Below are 15,891 nucleotides of genomic sequence, written 5' to 3'. Positions count from 1 at the left end.
CACCCAGATTGCGGGCCCTCTCTGAGAATACCATGGTCGATTGTATCGAAAGCTGCTGAGAGGTCTAATAGGACCAGGACAGAGGAGCAGCCCCTGTCCCGGACCTGCCAGAGATCATCGACCAACACGACCAATGCTGTCTCTGTGCTGTATCTGGGCCTGAAACCCGACTGAAATGGATCCAGGTGACGTGTTACCGCACTCTCGACAACTTTTGCTACAAAGCGAAGGTTGGAGACCGGAAGATAGTTGGCTAAAGAAGCTGGGACCAGGAAAGGCTTCTTAAGGAGGGGCCTCACCACCGCCTCCTTCAAGGTGGTGGGAAAGAACCCCTCTCTCAACGAAGCATTGGTAATCGCCTGGAGCCAGCCTCGTGTCACCTCCCGGGAAGTTGAGACTAACCAAGAGGGACACGGGTCCAGCACACAAGTGGCAGCACTGAGTCTCCCCATAATCCTGTCCATGCCCTTGGGGGTCACAGGGTCAAACTCATCCCAGATGGTCTCCACAAGATTTATCCCCGTCGACTCGCCTGAATCTACCTAGTCAGAGTCCAAGCCTGTCCGGATCTGAATGATTTTATCCTGCAGATACTGAACAAATTCTTCAGCCCTACCCTGCAAGGAGTCTTTCCCAGTTCCTTGGTTAATATAGAAAATGGCGCTCAAAAAGCATATGATCGATAGTATCACTTTATCTGGTATATGCTGCTCTTTTAACCTTGTTTAAGAACATTACACAAATTCAGATGAACATTCAGCATGAAAATCTCTGGACTCATTCACTAAATGATCCTGTTATGTGTTTGTGGTTTTAAATATATATATAAACTCAACCATATTTATGAAGTTTTCCTGCTAGTATTATAAAAGTGACTTGCCACTGTACCCTAGGAACTTTTTTTTTTAGTTCTCCCTACCAAGCACTAACCAGGATATGAACCTGCTTAGACTCTAAGCTTGGCTAAAAGCTGCCACTTGCTCAGATCCTTAATGAGAAAACAAGCTATCAAATTAAAAAAGCAAATCTATATAAGATAGGAAGTAAAAGCATAAACCTATCCTAACCTATCCTATACTGTTTCCCAAAGAGAAACAGTAAAATAAGTGTTTTCCCATTTCCAAAATAGAGTAACCTTCTACAGCATGGATCATTTACAATGTGTTGGGCCATTTGGCTAAACTAGCTAGTAATTTGTGAGTTGGACTCTGCATATCTGGAGGGCACCAGACTGGGGAAGGCTGCTTCCTCACAATCAGAATAGTTTTGGCAGGGGTCTGTTCTCCATGCTTGTTGTTTAGCTTCCGGACATTTCATTACCAAACCAGTAACTTCAGCAAGTTTTGAGGGTGAAGTATCTTGTTCAAAAACTACCTGAAAAGTTTCTTCCTTAGATAGAGTCTTCTGATTGCATATATCTCCCATGAAAAGATCAGTCTGGTCTGTCATCTAAGACATAGTACAACAGAGACAATTAAAGCCTCTGCATGGAGTGGCTCGATCTTTTGTTTTATTTATTCAGCAGACTATGATTTAGTTCTCTATTGTCATTTTAGATTAAGCTGATCGGGTGTAGAATAACATGCTGCATATTAATCATCACTCACAACTTTAAAATAAGCAGAGCTACTCTATACTTATAGCTTTTAGCCATATTCCACATATCTTGAATACTAGAACAATCCTTCCAGTGGTGGGTTGCAGGAGGTACGCCCCGGTACGGATTTGATGATTAGAATTACATAGATTTACAAAAAATAATGTTGACTGCTATTAACTTTAGAATAAGAGTTTGATGTATTTGTATCTATATATGTACCAAACAAAGAGGAAGCCATTTAATTAAGTGATATTTAAAAAGAAGTGTGGTGATTGATAGTTCACAATCTTTTGGTCTACAAAAGATTGTGAACTGTTTCCCCTCCCCCTGTTTTAGGAAGAGCACTAATCTATTGGGAGGAAAAATTATAGAACAGAACAGAACAGAACAGAACAGAACAGAACAGAACAGAACAGAACAGAACAGAATAGAATAGAATAGAATAGAATAGAATAACAGAGTTGGAATGGACCTGGAGATCTTCTAGTCCAACCCCCTGCTCAGGCAGGAAACCCTACACCACTTCAGACAAATGGTTATCCAAAATATTCTTAAAAACTTCCAGTGTTGGAGCATTCACAACTTTTGGAGACAAGTTGTTCCACTGATTAATTGTTCTAACCCTCATGAAATTTCTCCTTAGTTCTAAGCTGCTTCTCTCCTTGATTAGTTTCCACCCATTACTTCTAGATATTGCAAAATGTGATCTTTCATGCTAAAAAGAAGTCTCAAAAAACTTCAGTTCAGCTGAGTATTTACTTGTACATATACATATACATATACATATACATATACATATACATATACATATACATATACATATACATATACATATACATATACATATACATATACATATACATATACATATACATATACATATACATATACATATACATATACATATACATATACATATACATATACATATACATATACATATACATACATACATACATACATACATACATACATACATACATACATATATATATATATATATATATATATATATATATATACACACACACACACATGTACAGTAAACTCTTGATTTTCTGGATATGGGCTTTGCAGGTTTGTTTGTTTGTTTCCAGTCTATAGCTGCCCATCTCGATCCAATTGACTCTGAAGAATGAACCATTTTGGATCAACTAAATTTACATGTGTTTACCATACATAAAATCCACTCAGTATTTAATTGAGATTTAGTTCTGATGAGCCCAACTTCTTCTAAGTCTCTTAAATCAAGATATATACAGAAAAAATAATGCATGTATCCTTGCAAAACTATCCCATCTTTCAATATCTCCTGCAATTTCCCCAAAGGGAAATTCTCAAATTATATTTATATGTTGGCTATCACATGAATTTTTCATATGATTTTGTTCTTCAGAATACATGAAGCAGTTCAGTTTTTGAGCAAATTCTCGCAACAAAAGGTTCCCTTGAAATGGATAGGAGCACAACAATTGTTTACTGGCATAGGTTACAGGAATTGCATTTCAAGCCTAAGGAATAATCCAACAGCAATAATATGACTATTCTTTTACCTACATTTGCTTGATATTATTTTTACCTCCAACGTTTTTTCTTTTTATTACATTTATTGCCCATGTCATATTGCAAATACCGAAATGCCAACATATAAGTAAATATCAATGCTATAAAGAGAAATGCCAGATATTAAAAAATGAGTTCTGATTCAAATCCACCCACTTACACGCATGAACACACAAACACACACATACACACATCCCTACACCGGCACATACAACTTCTTCCATTAAATCATTCATGCTGCAATATCTTCACTTTAGGCTTCAAAGAATTAAATTGTAAACATTGATATGACATCAGAATACATAATCTGTCCTGGCCACCTAGGTTTTGAGAAACCTCTTATATTTGGGTCTTTCTGGGACTGTGCTACTATATCTTCAATAAAAGTTTATTTTTAAATATTGCATGTATGTATGTATATATGTATGTATATCACCTGCATTGATCTTTCACATATGTCCTGGCCTTCTTATTTCTTATCTTAATTTCTCAAAATTACTACTGGCAGAAATAACTATTTTTATTTCAGCTTGCAATATAATAGTTGGCTGACAGTGTCATGGAGACGGTGCTTACTTTAATTCATTTAGTGTTCTACCCTGCATGTGGAAATACAAAATGCCGGTGTATAAATAAATATTAATGCTATAAACAGAAATGCTAAATATTAGAAAGTGAGTTAGATAACAATATTAGTTATCTTGTCTTAGTTAAATCAATTGATATGTAAAGTGATTTCTGGGTAGATTTCTCCCTTCCCATCCCACTCAGGAGTACCCTCATCTGCTAAAGGTCACTGCTCTCAGTTGCCGTTAAGTTAAATGGTGCTAAAAGGATTCTTTCTTGGCAATCGTGTGGCTGTTTTATGAACATATTAATTGGGACAACTCTTTCTCCCCTTGGCTTAGCATCATACATTGACCCAGGCATTTAAAACTACTGACAAAGCTGCACTACCAGCAAAAATATACTATAAATGGTGTCCAGAAAAAGGAGATATAGAGCAGCAAAATATATACGTTTTACTTTTAATGAGCTTGATAGTTTGAGTCAGACTTCAGGCTCACTAGCATATCATGTTACAACTAAATTCAAAGGCGTTCATTTCTGTGTGCAGGCATGCATGAATGTAAGAGGCAGTGTGATGTAGTGACTAGGATGTTGAATTAGAATTCAGGAAATCCAGATTCCAATCCTCTTTGAAGCACAAGGCTGTTTTCACAGTCGCAGAATGGGGTGTGTTTAAAAAATGTCTATCTGCCAAACAGCACTAAACCAACCTTTCATAACCTTTAATGAAAATGCCTTCATTCTGCAGATGGTGGTGGTGGTGGTGGTGGTGGTGGTGGTGGTGGTGGTGATGATGATGACTACTGCAGGAGATGATGATGTTTAACAGCATTAAGTAGCATAGCCAGCCACTATCAAGCACTATTCAGAGAACAACTTTGGGAATAAAACTCTTGAAAACCAGAAGACAGTTTTGATGCAAGAGTGATCATAAACAACTGGTGCTCTGAAAATGTTGGTTTTTGAGCTTCACATTGACCATCATGAAATTTCCTCAGCCTTAGTACAATTCTGTCTTGAAACTCCTAAGCAGTGATGTACGTCAGGGGAGGTAGGGGAGGCACAGCCTCACCACTGTCAATCATGAAAAGGAAAACGATGTAAACGGGAAAAGGCGAGTGCTGAGGTTAGGCTAGCTAGCTGCTGCCACACCGTGAATGACTGCCTGTTTAAAAAAGCCTCTAAAAAGCGCCCTCTACTATGAGGCAGGAGAACTGCATGCCTCATCTAGTCTGACTTTTTAGGCACTCGAGCAGAGTTAAGCGAGGCTTAAAAGCCCAAAAAATCCAGAGGTAGTTGAGGCACGCAGTTCTCCTGCCTCATAGTAGAGGGTGCATTTTTTAGAGACTTCAACTCTGTGATTCTGTTTAAAGCTGCAGCGTCACGCTCACTCTTCCTCCTCTCTTTCTCTGTTCCTGATGCCCCCCACCCCACACTCCTTCTTTTCCTTCAAATTTCCTTTTTTTCTTTTTTCTTTAAGAAATGCAATGCTCAGGCATTCTCTCTTCTCCTGCGACACCCCACTGACTAAAGCACTTTCTTTCGCCAACCTGTGCTCGCGGCAGCCCACCAGCACAGGCGGGTGAAAGAGACTTTCTTTCACCCGCCTGTGCTCATGGCAGAGCTCAGGCGGGCTGCCGCGAGCACAAGCGGGCGAAAGAGCTCAGGCGGGCTGCCGCAAGGACAGGCAGGCGAAAGAAAGTGCTTTAGTCAGTGAGGTGTTGGGGGAGAGGACTGCCTCACCAGCCATAAACCTCACCCCACATCACTGCTCCTGAGATACAGCCAAGTCAAATCATTGTGACAATACTATTACCTGTAGTAATGACCTTATTGAGAAAGGTGTGGAAGAAACCTTCAGCTCTGCTTTGGTTCAACTGTGGTGACTGCAGCACTTTTGAGATATAGTTGGTAGTATAGTTCCAATGTTTTTATGAACAGCCAGTTAAAAATATAAAATAGATTTTCCCCATTTGAGATTTCAAAAGTTTCAGAGTGCTAGCTTCTGTCATCTCATCCCTCTTTCCTAGGAGAATGACCTCGTTTAGCCTCTCATGGTTATCTTGGAAAGAGAAACAAATAAGCACAAGATCCTTGTGGCTACTAACCATTTTGCTGTCCATGACAACTTCAGCATGATTTTTGACTGAGAAGTAAGATATATGGAAAATGTACATCATCATTTATTTTTTCCAAAAAAAATAATAATTGTAAAGATGTTCTACAACTCCAAAGATGTTTTTTTTTTAATTTTTGAAATAAAATAGCATTATTGAAGCTATTGCCCTAAACAAAGGGTATGAGCAACATATAATTCTAGTTTAGGTGCCAGTATACAGTTGATTCACAGCAGCATCATAACTTTGGCCTTACGATTTTGACATGTCCAGTCCATTATTTTAAATCGTGCTTAAAACAGTATGACTCAAACCAGCCACTGATTGAACATTCAGCATCAACAGGATACTAAATGGAGTTGATAGAAAACTCAGTGGAAATTCAATGAGAATAAACTTCATTGAATCCATCAGTCTTTAATTGTGCACTTAGTTTCCTTTATTTCTTCCTATATTGTTTCTTTTCCTTCTGTAAAGGATTATGATGGAATGTACAGCCACCATAAATGGCTGGCTAAGGAATTCTGGGAGCTGAAGTCCATAAGTCTTAAAGTTGCCAAGTTGGAGACCCCTGCTTTAAAGAAATATTTAAAATTTAGAATGGAATAGAATAGAATAGAATTCTTTATTGGCCAAGTGTGATTGGACACAAAAGGAATTTGTCTTTGGTGTATATGCTCTTAGTGTACATAAGGAGAATAAAATACATTCATCAAGAATGCTTCAATATAAAATGTATTTCTTCAAAGACCTTTAAAATATAAAAGAAAAAAAATCTTCTATTTCTGGAGATGGTCAAGAAATCTTTAAATTATTATTATTAAACTCTGATAAGGCAGTTTAAATATATATGCTTCATTGTTAGCAATACTATTGTTTTAATAGGATAGCCACTGAATGGTGCTATTTTAACTAAAATGCCAAACTGGAACAAAATATTTATTTTAGAGATGGACTAAGGCAGATAGCACTACTTTAAAATGTCTAATGAAGCAAATAAAAACAAACCAGCAGCAAGATTATAGCAATATGATTTTAATTTTACTCAGTCCAATAATCATTTTAAATTTTCTACGTTTTCCAAATTAAGTACTCCTTCCAACATTTAAATGCTATCAGTACTGTGTGGTTCCAGCTATATCTTGAAAGTTGTATAGCAGTTTTCCCCAAATTTTTCATCTGGCTATGTCAGACTTCAATTCATCTCAATCTTAGGCTCCATGGTCTTTTGCTGGGATGATAGTACTTTGTAATCCAATACATCTAGAGCAGGACTGTCAAACTCCCAGCCCACAGGCTGAATGCATCACACACTGGACATGCCCACACGTGCTTTAGGGCAGTGGTCCCCAACCTTTTTATCGCCGCGGACCAGTCAGCCTTTGATAATTTTACCGTGGCCCACTGAGCGCGCGCAGGGGTGGGGAGGCGTTGTTCTGCAGCGATCATGGCCCCCAGCCATTAATGTCTAAACTGCTGCAAGATATACTTAAATATTGATAAAATGTGAGGGGGTGTACTCACTTCGGTGATATCTATCCATCCATGTCTGTCTCTGTCTCTGTCTCTCTCTGTGTATGTATGTGTGTATGCGTGTATGTGTATATATCCTCTATCTATCTATCATCTATCTATCTATTTATCTATTTATCCATCCATCCATCCATCCATCCCTCTCTATCTATCAATCACCTATCCACCATCTATCTATCTATTCTAGCTGGCTGGGCAATTTGGGGAGTTGAAGTCCAAAAGTGTTAAAGTTGCTGAGATTGAGAAATGAGGACGAAACAAAAGGGAAGAGAATGAAACAAGGTCGTAGAGAGAGATTGCAAAATGAAAGGGCAACTTCTCTTTTTATTTCCTTCCACCCCCACCACCCCCACCATGCCTCTCTGGCAATTGGCTGCCCAGGAGGTGGGGAGGGGAAGATGTTTCACAGACAGCTGCCACCCACCCATCTCTTTCTCTCTCTCTCTCTCCACCTCCCCATCTGACCTCGGCTGCTCCACGGCGGAGACCCCAGAAGGCAAGCAAAAAAAAAAAAAAAGGGCTCAGGAGTGGGGGAAGAAAACAAACCCCATCACGTTCCTATCTGTGAAAGCTCCCCGTTCCCTTCCTGGGCAGCCAATTGCCAGAGAGGCAGTGTGTGTACGTGTGTGTGGGGGGGGGGGTTGGCAGCCCGCGGCGGACCTAGTCCGCTGTGGAACGCACTGCCACCCGCCCAGCGCTCGCTCTCTCGCTCTTTCGCTCTCTCTCCCCCCCCTCCAATCTCCCGCTTCTGCTTCGACCAGCCAGCAACTTGTCCCCGCTTGCCCGGGGACTGGCCTCTGATTGGCTGGCGGGGAGAAAGCCTCGCCAGGGAAGGAGGCGAGGACTCCGCGGTGACGTCATGGGGACGGCGCCCCCAGGTAGCGGCGAACCGAACGCGCTCCGTCTCCACGGGCTACCAAGGCGGCTGGGCGGGCGGCCGGGGTGGGAGTGGGGTTTGGACCGGAGAGGCGGCTCTCGGGTTCGAGTCCCGGGGTTGATCTCAGGCTGCGCGTGTGGGTGAAGAGGCAGCAGGGATCATGGCCCCCGGCCGCTGCAGCGATCATGGCCCCCGGCCGCTGCGCGATTAGAACCGAAAATGTTGTTTCATCTATATTTCACAATCCAGAAAATGTTGAATAAGGACTGGTTGCAAAAATATTGCAAGGTTATGGAATTAACATGGGAATTAACACCTATTTGGTTACCTACTTTGTATTCTTAGTATGATATCTATAAATGTGGATTCTTTAAACATATGAAGTGTTAGATATCAGTTCTAACTACAGTGGTTTCCACCAAGGTCTTCTGTTCTGGCGGGAACAGAGGTTTAATCCTATTAGTCGAAGGGTCTGACAGCTCCCTATAAAAGGCCAGCTGTCAGACTCAACCTTCGCTGGATTGTTCTCACTTGTTGTATTCAATAAAGAGCTGTTGTTACTGTTAAGCCTGTGTGTGCCTATCCATTACCCAATCTAACATGAAGGATGGCCAAATAAATTATGAACAGGATGTTACAGATAATTTGAAGTAATAAGTTGCTGATCTGTATTACTTGCCAATATATATTTTTTCTCTTTCTCAACAAAAGAGGAAGGAAGAAGACTTTAAAGCAATTTACTGAAAATTTTGCTTGTTTTTATTTTCCCAGATACCATTTTCTAGGCTTTTTTTTCCCCTTCTGGATAGTAACATTGTATCCCACCCTTAATACAATAAGAAAGATAGATTTAGATATAAAAGCTACAGGTTCAGATAATTTTTGTTGTTATTTAGTTTGAAATCTTAAACCAAATGTTAAAAACGTATTTTTAAGAGCCTCCCCAATGAATGGAATTTGAGTCAATGAGCTCGATTTACCTTTGGGTGAATTGATTCTTCATTCATGAGCTAATTCAATGAGGAATGCATTAAGACACAGATTATTTTTTCTGAACTGTTCACAAACCAGTTGTATATGACTACTCAGATAGTTGAAGGAGAATTACCTAACTTGCAGGAAATGATGTTGCCTCCAAATCAGAGATAGATTGACTTAAAAGCCCAAAAAATCCAGAGGTAGTTGAGGCACGCAGTTCTCCTGCCTCATAGTAGAGGGTGCATTTTTTAGAGACTTCAACTCTGTGATTCTGTTTAAAGCTGCAGCGTCACGCTCACTCTTCCTCCTCTCTTTCTCTGTTCCTGATGCCCCCCACCCCACACTCCTTCTTTTCCTTCAAATTTCCTTTTTTTCTTTTTTCTTTAAGAAATGCAATGCTCAGGCATTCTCTCTTCTCCTGCGACACCCCACTGACTAAAGCACTTTCTTTCGCCAACCTGTGCTCGCGGCAGCCCACCAGCACAGGCGGGTGAAAGAGACTTTCTTTCACCCGCCTGTGCTCATGGCAGAGCTCAGGCGGGCTGCCGCGAGCACAAGCGGGCGAAAGAGCTCAGGCGGGCTGCCGCAAGGACAGGCAGGCAAAAGAAAGTGCTTTAGTCAGTGAGGTGTTGGGGGAGAGGACTGCCTCACCAGCCATAAACCTCACCCCACATCACTGCTCCTGAGATACAGCCAAGTCAAATCATTGTGACAATACTATTACCTGTAGTAATGACCTTATTGAGAAAGGTGTGGAAGAAACCTTCAGCTCTGCTTTGGTTCAACTGTGGTGACTGCAGCACTTTTGAGATATAGTTGGTAGTATAGTTCCAATGTTTTTATGAACAGCCAGTTAAAAATATAAAATAGATTTTCCCCATTTGAGATTTCAAAAGTTTCAGAGTGCTAGCTTCTGTCATCTCATCCCTCTTTCCTAGGAGAATGACCTCGTTTAGCCTCTCATGGTTATCTTGGAAAGAGAAACAAATAAGCACAAGATCCTTGTGGCTACTAACCATTTTGCTGTCCATGACAACTTCAGCATGATTTTTGACTGAGAAGTAAGATATATGGAAAATGTACATCATCATTTATTTTTTCCAAAAAAAATAATAATTGTAAAGATGTTCTACAACTCCAAAGATGTTTTTTTTTTTAATTTTTGAAATAAAATAGCATTATTGAAGCTATTGCCCTAAACAAAGGGTATGAGCAACATATAATTCTAGTTTAGGTGCCAGTATACAGTTGATTCACAGCAGCATCATAACTTTGGCCTTACGATTTTGACATGTCCAGTCCATTATTTTAAATCGTGCTTAAAACAGTATGACTCAAACCAGCCACTGATTGAACATTCAGCATCAACAGGATACTAAATGGAGTTGATAGAAAACTCAGTGGAAATTCAATGAGAATAAACTTCATTGAATCCATCAGTCTTTAATTGTGCACTTAGTTTCCTTTATTTCTTCCTATATTGTTTCTTTTCCTTCTGTAAAGGATTATGATGGAATGTACAGCCACCATAAATGGCTGGCTAAGGAATTCTGGGAGCTGAAGTCCATAAGTCTTAAAGTTGCCAAGTTGGAGACCCCTGCTTTAAAGAAATATTTAAAATTTAGAATGGAATAGAATAGAATAGAATTCTTTATTGGCCAAGTGTGATTGGACACAAAAGGAATTTGTCTTTGGTGTATATGCTCTTAGTGTACATAAGGAGAATAAAATACATTCATCAAGAATGCTTCAATATAAAATGTATTTCTTCAAAGACCTTTAAAATATAAAAGAAAAAAAATCTTCTATTTCTGGAGATGGTCAAGAAATCTTTAAATTATTATTATTAAACTCTGATAAGGCAGTTTAAATATATATGCTTCATTGTTAGCAATACTATTGTTTTAATAGGATAGCCACTGAATGGTGCTATTTTAACTAAAATGCCAAACTGGAACAAAATATTTATTTTAGAGATGGACTAAGGCAGATAGCACTACTTTAAAATGTCTAATGAAGCAAATAAAAACAAACCAGCAGCAAGATTATAGCAATATGATTTTAATTTTACTCAGTCCAATAATCATTTTAAATTTTCTACGTTTTCCAAATTAAGTACTCCTTCCAACATTTAAATGCTATCAGTACTGTGTGGTTCCAGCTATATCTTGAAAGTTGTATAGCAGTTTTCCCCAAATTTTTCATCTGGCTATGTCAGACTTCAATTCATCTCAATCTTAGGCTCCATGGTCTTTTGCTGGGATGATAGTACTTTGTAATCCAATACATCTAGAGCAGGACTGTCAAACTCCCAGCCCACAGGCTGAATGCATCACACACTGGACATGCCCACACGTGCTTTAGGGCAGTGGTCCCCAACCTTTTTATCGCCGCGGACCAGTCAGCCTTTGATAATTTTACCGTGGCCCACTGAGCGCGCGCAGGGGTGGGGAGGCGTTGTTCTGCAGCGATCATGGCCCCCAGCCATTAATGTCTAAACTGCTGCAAGATATACTTAAATATTGATAAAATGTGAGGGGGTGTACTCACTTCGGTGATATCTATCCATCCATGTCTGTCTCTGTCTCTGTCTCTCTCTGTGTATGTATGTGTGTATGCGTGTATGTGTATATATCCTCTATCTATCTATCATCTATCTATCTATTTATCTATTTATCCATCCATCCATCCATCCATCCCTCTCTATCTATCAATCACCTATCCACCATCTATCTATCTATTCTAGCTGGCTGGGCAATTTGGGGAGTTGAAGTCCAAAAGTGTTAAAGTTGCTGAGATTGAGAAATGAGGACGAAACAAAAGGGAAGAGAATGAAACAAGGTCGTAGAGAGAGATTGCAAAATGAAAGGGCAACTTCTCTTTTTATTTCCTTCCACCCCCACCACCCCCACCATGCCTCTCTGGCAATTGGCTGCCCAGGAGGTGGGGAGGGGAAGATGTTTCACAGACAGCTGCCACCCACCCATCTCTTTCTCTCTCTCTCTCTCCACCTCCCCATCTGACCTCGGCTGCTCCACGGCGGAGACCCCAGAAGGCAAGCAAAAAAAAAAAAAAAGGGCTCAGGAGTGGGGGAAGAAAACAAACCCCATCACGTTCCTATCTGTGAAAGCTCCCCGTTCCCTTCCTGGGCAGCCAATTGCCAGAGAGGCAGTGTGTGTACGTGTGTGTGTGGGGGGGGGTTGGCAGCCCGCGGCGGACCTAGTCCGCTGTGGAACGCACTGCCACCCGCCCAGCGCTCGCTCTCTCGCTCTTTCGCTCTCTCTCCCCCCCCTCCAATCTCCCGCTTCTGCTTCGACCAGCCAGCAACTTGTCCCCGCTTGCCCGGGGACTGGCCTCTGATTGGCTGGCGGGGAGAAAGCCTCGCCAGGGAAGGAGGCGAGGACTCCGCGGTGACGTCATGGGGACGGCGCCCCCAGGTAGCGGCGAACCGAACGCGCTCCGTCTCCACGGGCTACCAAGGCGGCCGGGCGGGCGGCCGGGGTGGGAGTGGGGTTTGGACCGGAGAGGCGGCTCTCGGGTTCGAGTCCCGGGGTTGATCTCAGGCTGCGCGTGTGGGTGAAGAGGCAGCAGGGATCATGGCCCCCGGCCGCTGCAGCGATCATGGCCCCCGGCCGCTGCGCGGCCCGGTGCCAGGTACTCCACGGCCCGGCACCGGTCTGCGGACCGGGGGTTGGGGACCACTGCTTTAGGGAAGGGGGGAAAGTCCAGATACATCATGTGATGCCGCTGTGACAATGTGAGTTTGACACCCCTGATCTAGAGGGAGTGTAAGTGGGTGGAAAGGGATAGCAATACATCTGAACTGCAGTGATGTTCTGCTTTTTTAGTGCTACTGTGACAGTAGAGTTAATAATTTATGCAGATATTTTCAAAAAAAACAAATGCTCTTATTGTCTTATCTCATTTAAAACTTGGTTTCAATATTATTATCTCCCAAAGGTTTTCTCTTCTATTCAAGCTCTAAATAACCTTAGCATCTGAATTCCTTATTTTTCTTTAGGCCAAAATTGCATTATCACTTTGCTTTGGTTAGGCTAACTCCCTTCTGAAGAAGGTTATAAATGACATACTCTTTCCTGTTACTCTAGCTTTTTTGAAGGTAAAGGGGGAAACAATAGTTTTTCCTTAGGGCCCCATTGGAAAGATGTCAGGTGAACCATGCTTCTCAGTTCTGTTGTAGCTCCAAAACTGTCTTGCCAATATGGTCCCTTTCTTCTGAGCCATTTGATGTCTTCAGTAGCCACTTTGCTCCCAGGTACCTTCCTTCCAGATGCTGCTACATCTGTTGGAATTGAAATGGGTATAAATCCATTATTCTTCCTCAGTTCTCCAATGTTTAACTTTCCAGTTCTGGTGTCTTCTTTCTTTGATTTGGTTTTTTTTGGTCATCCTGCTTTTTTGATATATGGGCAGTATCTTCAGCAAACCATTAAGAAACAACCACCACCACCACCCCAACTTTTCCATCCATCATCTTGCACTAGAAGGCAGAACTGCCAACCTCCAGCTATTTTTGAGAAATTAGAATCCTTCTACCTGTCTATAGGAGTCTCCTCATGCATCCAGCAAGCAGACAAAAATACAACTTTGAACCTTCAGAGTAGAAAAGATAACATATCCTTAGTGACGTAATGGTCCTACCAATACAGTATATGGTTTCCTGTTCCATTTCTGGATGGAAAATGGGGGAGGTTCCTTAATAAGATAAAATCCCCCGTAACACATGGCCATGTAATTTTCTTGTGCAATTACAAAGGGGTTTCCTTTCCTCCTTCCTGAATGTTATTTCATCCTTCCCGCCTAGCTTTCTACCTATTAAAGTACTAGCCAGGTCTGAGCATGCTTATCTTTTTGAGGTCACTACATAGTTTGGAATCTCCACTTCTGAGGCCCTGTGGCTCAGCAAGGCAGGAAACTCAGCCAAAGATGAGATAAATAGACAAGGGAATCACAGGGACTGGAACAACTAAAGGTAGATGGTGGCAGCAGGTAGGTGACTGAGCCAGGTGGCATCTGGCTGTTGATATGCAACATTTATGAGAGTAAGGCATCTTAGCTGTGTGTTCTTACAATCTGATAAGAATAACAGATTGCAAACAGTGTTCATATTCTTTGCTAGGTTTATCTTAGGTTCATCTTTCTGTAAATTCTTAATGTATCAGAACATATCTAAAAGCTAGCCTAAATGCCACAGCTTCTGGAGTAGTGTTTTTAATTGCACAAGCTCCAGCTCGTCAGGAAATAATAAACAAATCCCTAAAACAAACAAATTAATCGTAACTACCATATCATCACCTACAAAGCATTTGTTAAAAATTACAATGGAATGGCAAAGTGAAGCAGAATTCAGATAAAATATCTTTTCTGCATTTCTTATTTCTGCATTTCTTATAGTTTTTATTTCATACCCTTTCTCTTACAGATAATTGACACTCCAAATGGGCGCTTCAATGAAACTTGGATCAAAATGATTTAGTTTTTCAAATATTAGAATAGCCTACTATAATAGCCTAGTAGTAAATTCTACTACTCCAACATTGTTTTGTTTTGTTTTTTTTATTGGTGAGGGTGACATTAGACCTTCCATCTTTTTATCTTCTGCAAAAATCTAACTATATACATAGGTGTTCCAGCATCTCTCAAATATGCACTGCATCTCTCCCTCCCTTTGTCCTTCTCCACCCCCCCTCCCTTTTTCAAGCTAAAAATTAAAGTGGATGCAAAGTTGGGAAAGGTCCATGGATAATGTTGGTCAGTAATCAGTTTTGACAAAGCCAACCTGTTTGGAGGAAAAAGATTAAATTTCCTGTTTCCATTATCATTTCCCCAACAGCAATAAAAATATAAGTTAGCAAATGTGGGAGAACAGATGTATATATTCCATGGATAAAAAGATCTGAGAATTATGGTTGTTGCCTGTAAAGTTATTTTTATATATACTATTGATAATATGTATAATTGGAAAATTGCACATTATCAAGGATGATAAAATGATCAGGTATGTGTACAGATTTTAGGCTGAAATGACTTTATTGATATTTTTATACAAAAAACAAGAACAGAACGAACACAGCAGAAATAAAACCAATAAATTATTTTGAATCTTATTTCAATACACTACATAGTGTCACAAATTCTATATATTACCTAATAGTAACATGTTTATTATTTATATTTCTATGAATAGAAAAGTTCCAAACTGTGCAGAATGAATACTGATGTACTTATAGAACTAGATTTCTTCAATGTGTCAATGATAATAGGATTTTTAAGAATATATGAAGTCCACTCATTAAATTGATTTATCATTTATCATGTATGCAGTGGAAGGGAAAGGGTTCCATGTATTGAAACTGTTGCTGCTCCATCTCTTTTTTTAAGACATGAGTGTCACTGTGGAAGAAGACCCTTATGATAAAACAGTGAGGCAATATGAAACAGTTCATAAATAAGGTTCAAGATCAAGATCATGTGAAGTGTTAATACCAATTTATAATGCCTTGGTAAGGCCACAATTGGAATGCTGCATTCAGTTTTGGTTGCCACTATGTAGAAAAGATGTGGAGACTCTAGAAAGAGTGCAGAGAAGAGCAACAAAGATGATTAGGGGACTGGAGGCTAAAACATATGAA

Source organism: Thamnophis sirtalis, unplaced genomic scaffold (genome assembly GCF_051295495.1).
Source record: "Thamnophis sirtalis isolate CommonGarterSnake01/CBP01778 unplaced genomic scaffold, rThaSir2_p1.2 scaffold_1, whole genome shotgun sequence".
In the NCBI taxonomy this organism is placed as follows: domain Eukaryota; kingdom Metazoa; phylum Chordata; class Lepidosauria; order Squamata; family Natricidae; genus Thamnophis; species Thamnophis sirtalis.
Note: the sequence above shows the minus strand (reverse complement) of the source record.